Genomic DNA, 16188 nt, shown 5'->3' with positions numbered 1-16188 from the left:
ATATTTTGAACATGAAAAGTCGCCATCCTGAGGAAGTACAAAAACTAATTTAGAAGTGACTCAACACCTCAAAATCAATTAGAAAAATGAGGTTATTGATTAAAAAGCCAATATATTACTTCTCTGAAATGTGCTTTCATTTATATTCAGAAACACTATAACAATCCCAACTCAGTACAATTTTTTTCTGTGCAATGTGGTTTTATTCATTTTTTTTATTTTTAATTTTTGGATTTGGGGTGTGGGGTTGTTGTTTACTTTTGGTCCACACAGTTCCTTTTCTTTCCCAGGGAAAATACATTTCAAAATATTAACCCTATAAATTCTAAATTATTTCAAGCACAGATCTTTTCCTATAATCTTCTCATGCCCAGAACTATTATAAGTACTTGGGGATGCCAAAGAGGTAGAAAAATTAACCTTGAAACCATCCTGGTCTTTAAGCTTTAAACGTATAGAAAATAGATAAACAGACAGCTAGAGCAGACAGATGATAGACTGATGAATCAATCTGTGAGGGAAATAGTAGGTATTAGGATAAAGGATGATTTCCTTCCCCTAAAAAACAAATGCATAGTTTTACAAGCCATTTTAAATAATGTGTGTACGTTTTCAACTGCCGCCACATATTGCTGCTCTAATTGCTTTAAGTAGCCAACCCCACTGACACCTCTTCAGTAATCCCGAACAGGTGAAAAACCTGTCTGAGAAATTCAATTTGCCACCTTTTTAAAAATTCATCTATACCTCCATTCATGTAAAAAGGGGATGGGGGTAACTCCAGATTTCTGCCAAATTTGTTGTGTACTATTATGATAAAGTAAAATTAGACCCTTACCTGAAATTACAGTCCTTTCGATCTCTTATACAAAAATCTTGGAAATTAGGTTACAGTCAGAACTGCAGAAGATTCAAATTTTAAATTGAACCTATAGATTGAAACGGGGGAAATAATTAATTTGAAATACACATACAATGAACATAAAAACATCAATTTATCAAAGATGAAATTTCCATACTCTTGTTAAAGCCAAATGGTTTTGCAGGAAACCTGTTTTCTGTGACTCAAATCCAAAATGGAAAACGTGGGTGGTTCTTCCTGTCTTACCATTAAGCATCAGCCAATTGGCTGATGAAGTTTTCACACAACTTACACTCAAACTCTAGCCTTCCATCTGCTCTAATATTGTCATACCTTAGTGAAAAGAAAGAGGAATAAAGGCTTTCTTCAGCCGCAAAGGAGGTCTTTAACAGGGTACCTTTGATTTATTCTATCTAGGCCATATTTGAGCAAACTGCCAAATTCTACAAAACTTCCAAACCAGAAGATGTCAAAAATAATGAGAGCAAAATTACAAAATAATTGAGAGATGTTAGAGTAATCTCTGACATTGGAGCTGTGATTTCTAAAAAATGACAACCGACTCTCTTGGGTACTAAAGCTACAAAAGCAGAGTAATTGTGGAGCAGGGGCTTCCAGCCCAGACATCTTAACCACAGCTGCACCTCCCCACCCACAAGTCACTCTGCACTTGCCAGGATGCGCCTGCCAACAGATACCATATACAAACTTCTAAACATATGACTCTGCCAGATTGGAATATGAATCCAATAATTCGCAGGGTATTTCTGCACATCCACCTAGAGCTAGTAAACTAGCTGGTGAGATACAGACTTAACTGAAAACGCACATATAACAGTACGCCTTCAAGGAGAAAAAGGCCACAGGCACATGATACTAGCATGGTACAACGATGCTTACAGTTAAGTCCTCAATTAACATCATCGATAGGTTCTGCAACTTTCAGCAAAATGACATCTAATGAAACTAATTTTACCATAAGCTAATTGATATAAATAAGAGTTAAGTTTCTACAGCATCTCGTGAATGTTATAAGAAATAGTGTTATTAGAGGACCTGCTGTATACACTTCTGTTAAAAGCCACCTTATACTTATGCCTATAATCAATGAAAAATCTGCAAATACAAGACAACAAAAAGTCAGATGGCTACTTCCAACATTAACATAAAGACACCAAGTGACAAACTGCTTAGGGACAGCAAATGTCCAGATCCTAAGGATTCCAGGCCCAATATGAAAATTCCTCATGCCTTAGGAAGTTTTCTCAAAAAAGCTGAGAGACTCATACGGTTCACCCTGCTTAGCAGAGAAGGGCCTTTCATGAGCCACTAGTGACTGTTCAGCAAGTTCTTGCATGATTCCTCCCATAGTTACCCAGGAAAACCTACTCACCAGACGGAAGCAAGGGGCACTGCCTCCCAAAACATGCATCTCAAGGGAACTCTTTTGTATGGAGAAAATGAAACCTAAAATACCCACTGGTTGTATGTTTAAATTTTAGAAAATATGTGTATGAAGGCACCAAGTAATCAGGAGCAAATACAAATCACACCCTTTCAGAACTGGAAGAGACCCAATATCCCATTTACCACTGTAAAACCTTCATTTAACAAGCGATATAACGTCAAAATCTGGCTGCCAGCTTAGTGTTCTTCCTATTACACCCTGCTCTCTAATCAATTGTGAAAACAACATTTTGGAGCATATAAAAATAAAGTTACAACTCAGTGCCATGATAAATCTCATTTAATAATGTTACAGCAGAAACAATTAACATGAAAGAATAAAAAATAAAACCCTTTACTAGAGTATTTTCTGCTGAGGAAGGGGTCAGATGGGTTGGCTGTCTTTCTCCATATAAGTATGCTCTAATTTTATGGTCAAGAGAAAAGCATGTACATATTATATACACAAATCGTCTCTCTTTTTAAAAACTGATCACTTCCAAACCAGCACCTCTAGAGAAAAGATACGAAACATGGTATCTTATTTCACTTCCAGGGAATGCTGAAATGACATAGTAATCCTTTCTTCTCACACTGAGGTTGAAAATATTTTCTAAATAAGATATTTTCACTGTACTATAATTAATTTCCTCTAATGTAATATATTTAACATCAGAACAGAACAAGTAGATTTATTTCCCTGCTGTAGTTTTCTTTAAAACTCTTCTAAGATGACAACCTAAGGTGATCTTTCATTCTGTTCATCTCCCCAAATTCTAAATGACAATTCTATCTGCACATTTCTACAAACTAAAAAAAAAAAATTATATACATTAGAAGAAATGGACATACATAACTTGTATAGGATGAAATATCTGCATGAATATCTGCAACCTTTTTTAAGATAAAATATAAATTTCTAAACAAATTCATAGCTGCTCCCTGGGTTACCTCCAAAGACAAGTCCACGTACTCCTCTCCTATTAAGAATACTTCGGTGAAAAATTTGCAACAAAAATTAGTACCAATTCTAATCATGCTAAGCAAAACGAGCCAGATATAAAAAGTTGAAAATCACATGATATCACTTATATGTGGGATATAAACCTAAAAGCAACAAATGAGCAGGACAAACGAACAGAGACTCATGGACATGAAATACGGACTAGTGGTTACCAGAGGACTATAGAGTAGTGGTTACTAGAGGGATGGGGAAGGAAGGGGGAGGTAGACAGGGTAAAGGGGGTTAAATATGGAGGCATGGGGGAGGGCGAAGTGGGTAAAGAGGATCTAATATATGTATGGTAACTGAAGGAAACTTGACTTGGGTGGTGAACACAATAGAATATACAGATGTCAAATGATAAAATTATATGATTGTATTAACCAATGCTACCCCAATAAACTTAATTAAAAATAAATAAATAAAAATATAAAAAATTAAAAATTAAAAAAAAATTAGTACAAATTCTGCCATTAATTAGTTGTGTGGTACTCGGTAAGCTTTAGGCTTAAGCTTACATAACAAGTCAGAACCTTTGATCTCTAAGGTATTTTCTAGGTTTCTTAACATCTTCCTAAGACATTATTATCTCTTTAGTTCCCCTGATGTCTAAAAAGCCAAATATATCTTTAAATAATAAAAATTAGCATTTATAAACTACATTATACCCTAGAACTTACTAGGAGACTACTACCAGCTTAGGTAAATGAAAATTTTAGAACTTTATAGACTTTGACTGCATAAAATATACCTCTTTGTCCATGTCTCAGCTTTTCCAAAAAGGTTCAGAAATGTACCTTCACATCTGGATGAGTCTGCAGAAGCATTTTTCTACTCTGCTGATAACCCTGGTTTCTTACTCCTCCCTTCCCATCGCCTCAGGACCCTAATACTCTTACACCTGTTCGGTTTTTGAAAATGAAAAGAAGAAAGGAAGGGACGGTAGAAACAAAAGGGAGGAAGAGAGGGAGGGAGGGAAGCAAGGAGAGAGGGAGAGAGGGAGGGAGGGAGGGAGGGAGGGAGGGAGGGAGGGAGGGAGGAAGGAAGGAAGGAAGGAAGGAAGGAAGGAAGGAAGGAAGGAAGGAAGGAAGGAAGGCAGGAAATTAAAACCTTTTAAATTATGTTGAAAACTAGCTACTGTCCAAGTCTATATTTGAAAAACTCTGTGTGTTTTTTTATCATTTAGTAATCTAGATTTTAATGTCCAAAGAATTTGTTCCCCAGTAATACCTGAAAATGAAACTTTTTCATATGAATTCGTATTCCTTATAAGTACGTGGTTGTGAACCAAATTCTTACTTCTGTGATTCTTTTTCCTTATAACTCAACAAATTTCCAAGTCTTCACTTGACACATGAAAGAGCACCAGTGTTATCCAGCCAACATCAACCCCACTGAGACACCCCAACTGCTACTTCGGGACTTAAATCTCAGGATGGGAACCCAGGAGGCACTGGAGCCTTCTCCCGCTGTGGAAGAGCCTCTGCTTTCCTACGGTTTTAGTGAGAAAACACAGCGTTTGGTGGGAAAAGAACGGAGTGTGAAAGCAGGAGGCCTCACCGCCAACCAGCTGTATGACCTGGAGCAAATCACTTCGTGCTCGGCATTCCATTTCCCAAGCGACAAAATTAGGGTACTGGACCACGTGATTTCAAAATCCCTTCTAGGGCTAAGTTCATTTCAGAAAAGAACTTTGGGTAAATAACCATATATCAAAAACGGTAGCAATGTATGCTAATTCTGCTAATTCGCCACCAGAGATCCATATACTTTACCTTGTTCTTCTAATAACAGCAATGAATTTATACTGTCCATTCATAAAGTCTCAACTCTCCCACTCTAGACAAAAGCACAGATTGAAAAGAATGGATCTTGACTAGTTCACTAAGGACAAAAAAAAAAGCTGTAAAAGGATGATATTCTTATTTTAGCTTTATTATCAACATGCCCTTATTATACTAATATGGAAATTCTAATGTAATACAAGCATGAAACTCCTAGGGTTTTAAATATTCTTTATGTGCCACCACCCCTAATTTTTAAAAGGAGATTTCCTTAAAAGTTAATGGTAACCCATATCGTATTCTTTCTGTTATAATACTTCAAATAGGTGCTGTAATGAGCATCTGTTATTCAAAAGGCCTAAAATCTTTGGTCTTTTCTCACCATAGTTTAATAGTTCCCTACTATGTCAAGCCCACCTTCTCCACGTAGAATTAAAAAAAGAAAGCAAATAAATAAATCAGAGATGGGATTTATTTCTTCAGCCTTCTAAATCTTTCTGCTCACACTAACTGGAATAGATCTTAGCATCTGTAACTAAAACTTGACCGATTCACGTGGCACATATTCATTATTTCACATACGAGAGTGAGGTAGAAAGAAAGTAATACATAGAACGTTCCACTATAAGTCAAGAGTTCTCTGTTTCGAGCCAGGGCTCAAATCCACAATCAGCACCTCTAACCTCTCCTTACACATACTTTCTCATAAATTTCATCACCTCTGCCAAGCAAGAGGAAAATGATTTTTGCCTAACTAATTTTCTATCAATAGTCTGATGACAGTAACTTGGAGAGATGTTTGAGAACAGAGCACAATAAACATTGCTTTTTATACCAGCTCAACTTTATGGGGAATTCTGCAGCATTAGGTAACACTGAACATTCTCAAACCGCAGACAAGGTGATCTAATGCTATATCTGAATGCCAAAATGATCAGCACTCTGTGCCAAGGCACAACTTAATTCGTAAAGCAGCAATGAACTTTTCACTTATTTTCTCCCATCCCTCAGGGCAAGGTAATCATGTCAAAATCACAGACGCATCAGGTAACTAAAATATGACACTATTATTACCTAACACCAAAAGCAGACTGGGGACACCGAGAAGTGATTATGAATGTTAAAACTCTCTTCTTCGTAAATCACATTAAGTCCCATAAAACCAGTTGGCAAAGATGGAAAAGGGTAATCAGCTGATAATACTGTTCTTTAAAATGGCCACAGAGTTTTACAAAGGATACCTGATATCTTCAAGTAAGCAAATTACTCTATACTATCAAACTGCACAACGTAATTCTCAGATAATACTTAAAAGGCAAAACTTTTATATAAAAGATCGCTTACACTCTTCTAAAGCCAACGAATGACACTGATACTCATCCAGAAGGCATCTCTACACTCTGCCAAATAGAAGGTGGGTATTCAATTCGAAGGAAAAGACAAGGATGTCTCAACAGAAATCCAAGACAAGTCTGCTAAAGTCAGTTCCAGCCACGCTCTGGGTCACGGGCACTCAGAGCACCTGCACCTTTGTTACTGCAGTACCGCTTCCCCCTCCTGCTGCCCCAAACTGCCTTTATCTAATACTCTGTAGTGCGCTTAGCTTTAGCGCTGGTGGAGGGAAGAATGAGAACACTGAAGAATTAAAACATAACTATATCTGTCCCCAAGGACAGATGGGGCAAATCAATTTGCTAAAGGACACTCAGAGCTTGGCTACTTCGAAACAAAGTTTTAGAAACAATAATTTCATAGAGCCTTTCAGCATAGAAGTTACTAAGATGACTACTATGAGTATTGAGCTTTACTATGACTGCACTTGTACCATATGTGTCCTTTGGAGGCATCTGGGTTTTTTTGGTTTTGTTTTTTTTTTTTTTTTTTTTTTTTTTTTTTTTTTTTTTTGCTTTAAGAAATAAAGTATTTCTGGGCTGGAAACGGCACATGGCCTAATGTGAAGCTTTTTACGGTTCCTCATATTTAGACTCTAACCTCAATCAATCATACTGCAAGTTTCAGAATGGATATGATACTCACTTATTAATAGTATTGACATCAAGGGACACATACATAAAACCACAGATGAGTGATTCCCAACGCTGGCCTGCAAAACAATACCAGCATGTGCAGGTCTTCAGAGAAATGAGAAAATAAGAACTTGCTCATGAGTATTTCATAAAGCTAAATTTATCCAGTTGAAAGGGCTGTCCTTTATTTTGAGATTATGTCCCATCCCCTTTGAGGAAGGGCGGGTATTCAAATGCCCTTTCTTTATATAATGTTGAAAAATGTTTTAAATTACATGCATTTTATGTTTGGGTACAACTAACTGCTCCGGATCTTCTTTGCCTTTCCTATCTCCCATATCCCAATTCCCTTCCTTCTGGTTGCTCAGGCAAAAAATAAAAATAAAATAAAACCTACTGCCATTCTTAACTCCGCTCTTTCACGCCCCACTTCTAGACCATGAACATATCCTGTGAGCCTTACTCTCAAAACATATTATCCATATTCAACCACTTCTCACCACCACAGTGAAGGCATAGAACACTTCCATTACCCAAAAAGTGATCTCAAATGGCTAATAAACATGAAAAAGGGCTCAATATACTAATCTTCAGAGAAATGCAAATTAAAGCCACAATGGAATACCTCTACACATCCATCAGAACAACTAAAATTGAATGGCGGACAATACCAAGTGATGCCAAGAATGTGGAGCTCCCCTATACTGCAGATAGATAAATAAACGGATATCGCCACTCTGGAAAACTGTGTTTCAGTGTCTACTAAAGTGAATATACACACACCCCATGCCCCAGGAAGCCCACTCCTATTTATATCCCCTACAGATAGCTTCGCCTAAAAGACACACAGGGATGTTCATGGCAGCACCATCCACCAGAGGTATCACGATACCATGGAATGCTCTACGGCAACAAAAATGAATAAACTGCATATACTTGTAAGAACATTGATAAATCTCACAAACACAACATTGAAGGAAAGAAGCCAGAAACAAAAGAATATATTATGCATGATCACATTAATATAAAGCTCACAACAAACGGGCAGAAAAAACTCAGCTACAGTGTCAGTAGTCAAGGGGTAACACTTTGACTGGGGGTGGGTAACCAGGTCCTCTGAGGGGCTAGCAACATCCTGTTCCTTAATGTGAGGGCTGATTACACACATATATTCACTTTGTTAAAAGTCATCACACGGTATACTTGTGCTTTTTGCACTTTTCTGTATGTCCGTTATAATGCAATACAAAGATTTTTTGTTTTTTTTCAATCACCTTTTCAATAAGGCTCTAGAATCTGTTCCGTTTTTCGCCTCCTGGCCCATGTAATCCTACCGTCAGTCTTGTAAGAAGTGTTTCCTATTTCTCTAGCTTTGGATTAATACCTTCTATTTTCCACATTATTAGCAAACTTTTTAAATGTAAGTCTGATCATTCCACTCCCTGGATATTTAAAGTCTTTCCCAAGCTCTTCTTTCTATAAGATAAAGTCTCAACTCTTTAGCATAATATGCAGAGTTTTTCACTAAGATGCCAATCAGTGGCAACATCTTCCCATTTAGAGAAAGCTTTTTCATAATCACTTTACCCCCTATACAGCAGAAATGGTCTTATACCCAACCCCCAACTCCTACTTGCCCTCTCCGCCCGAACTACTTCCTTTATTCTCTTCACATCTTGGAAGCAATATCATCTTTTCAAAGACTTCCTCTTCTCCCCTCTCCTTCCCAGAGTCACTGAGCACATTACAACCAGCTTTATAGGTGCTCTGCAAACACTAATAATTACTTTCTTATAAGTCTGTTTCTTACACAGTTGAGCCATTCAAAAACGATGTGCAAGAAAATGCACTGAAAATACTTGCTACAACCTGATCTTCTGAATTGGGACCATGACATTCACCTTTGTACTCTTGGTACCAGAAACCTATAGGAACCGGAGGTCCAATAAATGTTTTTGGAATGAAAGAAAGCATCCTGACTCAATGCTATTAAATCGCCTGTTTAAACCTATACTAGATTTCTGCCAGAAATGCACATGAAACAATCTGTTTTCTTTCTTTAGAAAACAAAAGCGCTGATTGCACCTTGATTTCAGGAACTTCTCTCACCTTTCATTTCTTAAAGTTTCCCAACTGGGTTCCTCAAAAATAACTGCAAAGTTTTCAGTATCCTAGAAGACAATTCATTCAGCCTGGAGATTTTTACCCATTTTAAGTAAGGACTCTCTTGCTCTACTCTCATCTTTTATATTTTACCCTTCTCTGTTTGAAAAACACTTTCTTTGCTTAAAAAGATAGCAGGGAAAAAAAAGTGAATTACTCTAGCTTCTTTTTATCTTCATTGTTTTAATAGATTGAAAACTAATTTGCATATGCTTTATCTTTGTTAAAGCTAAACATAAATACACTTTGTGACAGAGCAAGTCCACTCTTAGATATATATCCAACATAAATGCACGCCATGTGCACCTCAAAATACATACAAGAAAGGGCACAGTAGCCAAAGACTGAAAACTAAAACTCAAATGTCCATTAAGAGTAGAATATATATAAATAATTATATATTCATACAATGGAAAACGATAGAGCAATGAAAAAGAACTATAGTTATAAGCAATACATGAATTTCACACATTAAGGAAAACAGACAAAAATAACATATTGTATGATCCCACTTCTATAAATTTCAAGAATATATACAAACTAATATATGGTGTTAGAAGTCAAAACAGTGGATATCTTTGGGGAATAAGGAGGGTCAGTGATTGCAAGGATGCATGAGAGGGCTTCTGGGTGGCTGGTAACATCCTCTTTCTTGACTTTGCATGGTAATTACACATGTATTCATTTTCTGATAACTTATACAGCTGTATCTTTACAATTTTTACATTTGATGTGTGTATTATACTTTGAAAACGTTTTTTTAAATCATTGTGGTAATTTCAAATTTTTCCTCCAACCCACAGGCCTAGTTATAACCTCTTTCAACATCTGTAGCCAGTCAGCCTGTTCTTTCTTTTCCCTTTTCTCTCATTATGTGCCCTCTTCTCTTTTGTACACCACTTAAAACCTAGCTTCCTAAAAAAGTAAAAAGACAACATCAGAATAGAATAAACTATTGCGAATCACATGTCTGATAAAAGATTTGTATCTAGAGTATATTAACAACACCTACAACTCAATAATAAGACAAAAAAATTTAAAATGTGCAGAGGATCTGAAAAGACATCTCTCCAATGAAGATATACAAATAACTAATAAACACACACAAAGACGCTCAATATCATTAGTCATTAAGGAAATGCAAATCAAATTCACAATGAGGTACGGCTTTATACCCATTAAGATAGCTAAAATAAAAATCCAGTAACAAGTATTGGCAAGGATATGGACAAACTGGAAGCCTCATACACTGCAAGCAGGTATGTAAAAGGGAACTGCTACTCTGGAAAACAGTCTGGCAATTCATCCAAAGGTTAAACACAGAGTTACTATGCAAGCCAGCAATTCCAATCACAGGTATACAGCCAAGAGAAATGAAAACATATGTGCACACGACAACTTACACATGAATAGCAGTATTATTCCTAATATCCAAAAAGTAAAAATAACCCAAATTTCCATCAACTCATAGAGAAACAAAATGTTATAGACTGATACAATGGAATTTTACTCAGCAATACAAATTAAGTACTGATACATGTTACAACATGTATGAACTTTAAAAACATCATACTAAGTGAAAGAAGTCAGTCACAAGAGACCACATACGATATGATTCCATTTATAGAAAACACCCAAAATAGGCGAATCTATAGAAACAGACAGTACATTACTGGTTGCTTAGGTCTGGGGGGATGGGAAAGGAAGTAGGAGCTAAAGGGCATGGGGTTTCTTTTTAAGGTGATAAAATGTTCTGAAATTGACGGTGGCATGGTTGCGCATCACTGTGAATACTATGAAAACCATCGAATTGAACGCTTCAAATGGGCTAATTATATAAAATGTGAATTACATATCAATAAAGTTGTTATTTTTTCTTAATCTGGCTTCTACTACGGTGGCCCTAGGCGGCTGTGCTGCCTTCCTCAGAACCAAGCCCCATTTTTTGCTTATCATTGTGATCTGGTTTCATACAGTCGCAACTTTTGTTTCTTGAAGCTCTTCCCACCCATCTAAATGAAACCATACTCTTTGTTACATTTCTGCTGGCCTTGGAGATATACAATCTTTTCTCTGAACTTTGTGAAATCTCCTAAAAATCTAGGCCATAAGACTCTCTTCCATCACGAAGAAACCTCAAGACAATATAGCCACTTTTACCTAAAGTTCCCAGCATGAATCAGTCAGTCACAATTTCCACCTTCTATCTTCTAAAACTAGAATTATCAATAAGCCAGAGTCTTATCAGATAAGGCTGCGATTTCCGCAAACATACAGATAGTTGAAAAGCACCATTTATAAACTACCTTATCTCTCTGCCAGCTTTGAACTCATACATATTTATTCAGGGATGCACTTAAGATTAGGCTCTGAGAATATAAAGTTGCAAAAGACACAGTCCTAGCCTACAAGGCCTAATGGGAGAAGTAAACACAGAAAAATAATATTAGTATATTTTGACAAAGTTCCCCCAGCTTCACTTTACCCTGACACGTAAAAAGTGAGCATAAATTTCTGTTACTCATCTGTCAACTTGGCTTACTCCCATTGAGGATGGATGCTCCCTTTGAGGCCCAAAACAGACAGTGCCCTAAACACAGGAGAATGTCAACAAACTATTTGTCAACTGAATAAGAATGAAAAAGCACAAATATGTCAAGAGAACCAAGCATCTCCCTTGTAAGTGCCTGTCCTGCCCTGTTAACCTCTGCTCACTGTTACAAATTGCGGCCACACCACTGGCCATAGTACAATCTTGCTGAGGATGGCAGATAGCAATTTATAACCAAGAAATATCCAAGCTGATTCCTCGCTGTACCCCCTTCCTTCTCCCCAATCTAACAGCCCGGGAAAATGTTCAGGATGACCCTTCAAAGACAACTACTGATGACATGGATTCTCCTATATATGTAGATGACATTTATTCTACAAATCCAAGAACCCACCATGGTAATTCACACAAAGTGTACCTTTCCATCAAGTCTTTAAAAATCCAAGGGAAAGAGACTATGAAAACTGGCAAGCTAGGAGAGTTTGTGAAGAAGGAACGGTGGGTAATTGACACCTACTGGATATCTATTAAATGCCATACAACAAACATCGTAAGTGCTCCCATCTACTGGTACTGAATTCAAACAGTGAGAAGGGCATTATATACACTGTCTCATTTCATTGTGGCAATAGCCTTGTAAGTTAACCATCATCACTGTGCCCTTTTTAAAAAAGAAGTCAGAGATTAAGGAATTACCTGAGGTCTCACTGACAGGATGGAAGCCAGGTCCTTAGTTCCAATGCTTAAATGTGCCGCTGGCACTTACTATGAAGCACTGTGCAACCAGACAAGCAACTTAGTTTCTGAATCCATTTTCTAAATCTAAACTAGAAAATGAGGAAAACGCCTTCCTCAAACACTTGCTATGAAAATGTACATAAAATAAAATTGTTTCTTTTCTGACTTCTCCTGTTACAAACTCTCCAAGCCTTAAATCATGGACATGCCGTGAGTACACTGTGATTTGTAAATCACCTCTCACATCCTGTCCTAGAGGGTAGGCTCTGTTTTACTCACCTAGAAAAGATTAAAATGAAATTAATGTTTGAGAAAAGCATTTGGAATGCCAACTACCAACTTACAAAATTTTAGAGCACAGCACATCTGTAACTCGGAAACTATTCGCAGAGAAATCTACTAGAAGCATTTTTAAAATCCAGGGAACATGAAACTGTTAACAGCAGTTATCCTTGGGTGGCAGGAGGATTGCTGACTCTTTTCCTCTTCATACTATCTTGTATTTTCCAAATTTTCCACAAAACCTTATGCAATGCTTCCTTAATAATAAAAAGAAGGTAGACAATACATTTAAATGATTTCTTTCATCTTCTGCTGGACATTTTCCTCTGTTCTTCCCAAGTTCCCCAACGAGCTGGAAGCATCTTGAGAACAGGACTGCCAAATTACCTATACGACACTCAGCACAGTCCCTCACCCACAGCAGGTGCCTGCTGGCACAAAACAGCTCATTAAGTCTTTTGCTGGGTGAATGATGAATATTTGGGTCATATTTAGAAATAGACCTTGCTGACTGATGGTGGGTAGGCTAAGGTGAGAAGGTGGCATACTTTTTCTTAATGGACTTAGATCACTGCAGTTATATATCATCATTAAAAATGGAGCTTTCAATCAAAACAGGGAAACATAAAAGTATGCGACGTGAGGACAGTGAACAGGCCCAAGGTGCTCATGCATCTTGCTATAAAGTGAGGGCACCAAGAACTAAAATTATTAAACAGCCTCAGGGCGCTCTGCCGTATGTATGTAGAAGGTACAGCATGGCCCTGGTCAGCCACCAAAATTTAACCATATCCTTTAAAACTAATCTTTGTTCGTAAGATTAAACAATAAGCCTAAATACTAAAGCAAACAGGAGAGTAAGATAAAACCATTCCTGCTATGTTATTACACCACCAAAAATCCTTATCTAATAAACCAAAGCAGAAAACCTTGAGGATTTATTTAACAGGAAAGAGAAGTCTCAAATATTTACTTTGAAGAAATGACCTGTAAATAAGTTTAAAGAAGTACACACTGGACTCAATAAACCTACAAAGCCCACAATTAAACAGAAAAATTAAGGTAGTGGAAATGTTCTGTTTCACTATGACCTAAATTAACTAAAATTTTTTACCAGTGACTTCAATTCTGTTTGATCAATTGGATGTGTTTTCCCTAGAAGCACACTTGATTGCCAAGATTGATCTTACACCTGGTTTTGTCTTTTCAATTAATTTCAGTTAACCTCTCTTTAAAAATCTACGTATTTCCAATATGCTGTCGGGCTCTTAAAACACTTCAAAACAAAGCAGATGCTGACTTGATGACAGAATAACAATTTAAGGGCAATAGGCAGAAGTCCATGGCAGGATGACAATCTTACAGCAGACAAGATGAGAAAGTATTTTACCCAGAATATAAATTTCTCAAATTTCCTGTCTTGCCTTCAGTCAGGAAATAAAGGTTTTTAACTAGGAAAAAAAATCTGGTTATTACAAACTCTGTGAAGATTTATATTTATTTCATCACAACTATATATATTTACATTTCATCTAGCAATTTGTACTAAAAATATCTGCAACTCCAGGCTTTGACCTTCCCTAACAGAGGTGGGCCCATTGTGAAGCTGTTTCCCAGATCTCAGTAAGTTCAGTTAATCAAAGAGAACATCCAATGACAATCATTACTTTGACGCGAATGGAAAAAAATAAATAAATATATTATCCATGAATCTTCTCTAGGAGTCTGAGATACTTGCTCTTCTTCACCTCTTAAAAGTACACTCATCTACCACTTAATTTTTCTTAGCGAAGCCAGCAATAGGAAGAAGCGAGAGAAATTAAAATGGTGTCCCTTCTGCACAACCCCTGGAAAAATGCAAACAGAAGTTTAAAGCTAGGCAAGTTATAACCGTTCTAAGCTCCAGTTTCACTGTTAAATGTTGGTATCTATTTCACAGGAATTTAATAAGGATAAAATGAGATGATGTGAGTAAAGAACCTAACATAGAACTTAATTCATTGGTGAAGTTCAGTGAAAGATTTATGACCATTATAAATTGAGCATTGTGGGGGTCACCTTGATAGACCCAAGTCCTATTACAGATACAGGAGAAAAACCACCAGATGGGTCACATGCCAGTTCCATGAAATCTAGATCATCAGTGGAGATAAAAAAAACAGTCCCTTACTCTCCACTGTGGCTCAACACAGACAGATGATAAACTACAGACCAGGCTTAAAAACCTACCAGTAAGCTAAGGCTTTCACCGGAGAAATGGGTGGAGAGCTTCTATCATCAGTGTGGCATAGTGTTTAAAATAAATTACCAGTTAACTAACAGGGTGATGGTCATTGCTACCCTATTATACATAGACAGGCTTTCTGGCATCCCAAACAATAAGATATATTCTATGCACACAGCCAAAACAAAACTGCCACTACCCTCATCCCGACAGATGACTGCATCAGATGATTTCTCAACTAAGTAGCTGCTGCAATGTTTGTTAGTATAAGAAAAAATTCTATAACAGAAACTCAAAATCCTAGTTCCCATTCCGAGTCCTAATGTCTATCTTGAAGCTTGTTATAATGATTAGCAATAATGTGACATGAAGTGCCTGGCACATTGGACACTCAATAAATGGCACCCATTGTTAATTTTATTACTAGGAAGCAACAAAATCAAAAGGCGGATAGAGTGGATCCTTTTCAAACAAGAAATTAAGTTGTATGAGAACAACTAGATAAAGAACACAGTAACAACCTTCACAACAGGAAGTAAACCAGTGAACAACAGGTTAATTGGTTTACCGCCCAAGAATGAATGCTAATGTGCCTGCCCATTTTTCTGGAGCAAATAAACATATAAAATGAGAAATGGTCCCCATCCTCAAAGATTCCACATCTACCTGAGGAGAAATCACATGGTTTCCCCAGTCTTCTACATTCTCCCCCTTGACTCTAGGTCCTAGGAAGGCAAAAGCCACAACTTTATGTTGCCACACAATGCAGGCATTCAATAAAATTTGGTAAACAAATGAGACACTCACAGGATCTCAAAAGTTTCTAAGATTGGCTTCACAGACTGCATGATCTGAACTTTCCAAAAACTGAGAATCCATGTATTTAAAATGCTCCCCAGGTGATTCTGATCATCCATGGAGACTGAGAACCACTAATCTCATTAGACCCCCATGAATTGTCTGAATTGCCTTCACAACGACCCCATCCAGAATGATCTAACTTGTGCTTACCTGCCACACCTGCATGCAGGGCTACCAGAAAAGTTCTTTCTGGTGTGCATTCAAGTACCTGTATTTACTCATTGGTCTACACCGTGGGGTCTGAGGA

The 16188-nt window shown here is 37.2% G+C and overlaps 1 protein-coding gene across 15 annotated transcripts in view; it reads right to left on the bottom strand.

Moving 5' to 3' along the window:
* Positions 1–16188, bottom strand: part of SIPA1L1 (signal induced proliferation associated 1 like 1) — a 317068-nt gene that overhangs the window by 285467 nt on the left and 15413 nt on the right. For 10 of the 15 annotated variants that reach the window (XM_016118662.2, XM_016118659.2, XM_036238980.1 and 7 more), the window contains one exon: positions 839–929. The exons of the other annotated variants lie outside the window; for them this stretch is intronic. The gene's annotated coding sequence lies outside the window, so the exon portion shown is untranslated. The remainder of the gene's footprint in view (positions 1–838; positions 930–16188) is intronic. 15 annotated transcript variants of the gene reach the window in all.

The sequence above is a fragment of the Rousettus aegyptiacus genome, unplaced genomic scaffold, assembly GCF_014176215.1.
Source record: "Rousettus aegyptiacus isolate mRouAeg1 unplaced genomic scaffold, mRouAeg1.p scaffold_m13_p_3, whole genome shotgun sequence".
Lineage (NCBI taxonomy): Eukaryota > Metazoa > Chordata > Mammalia > Chiroptera > Pteropodidae > Rousettus > Rousettus aegyptiacus.
This window is presented reverse-complemented; position numbering and strand designations above follow the sequence as displayed.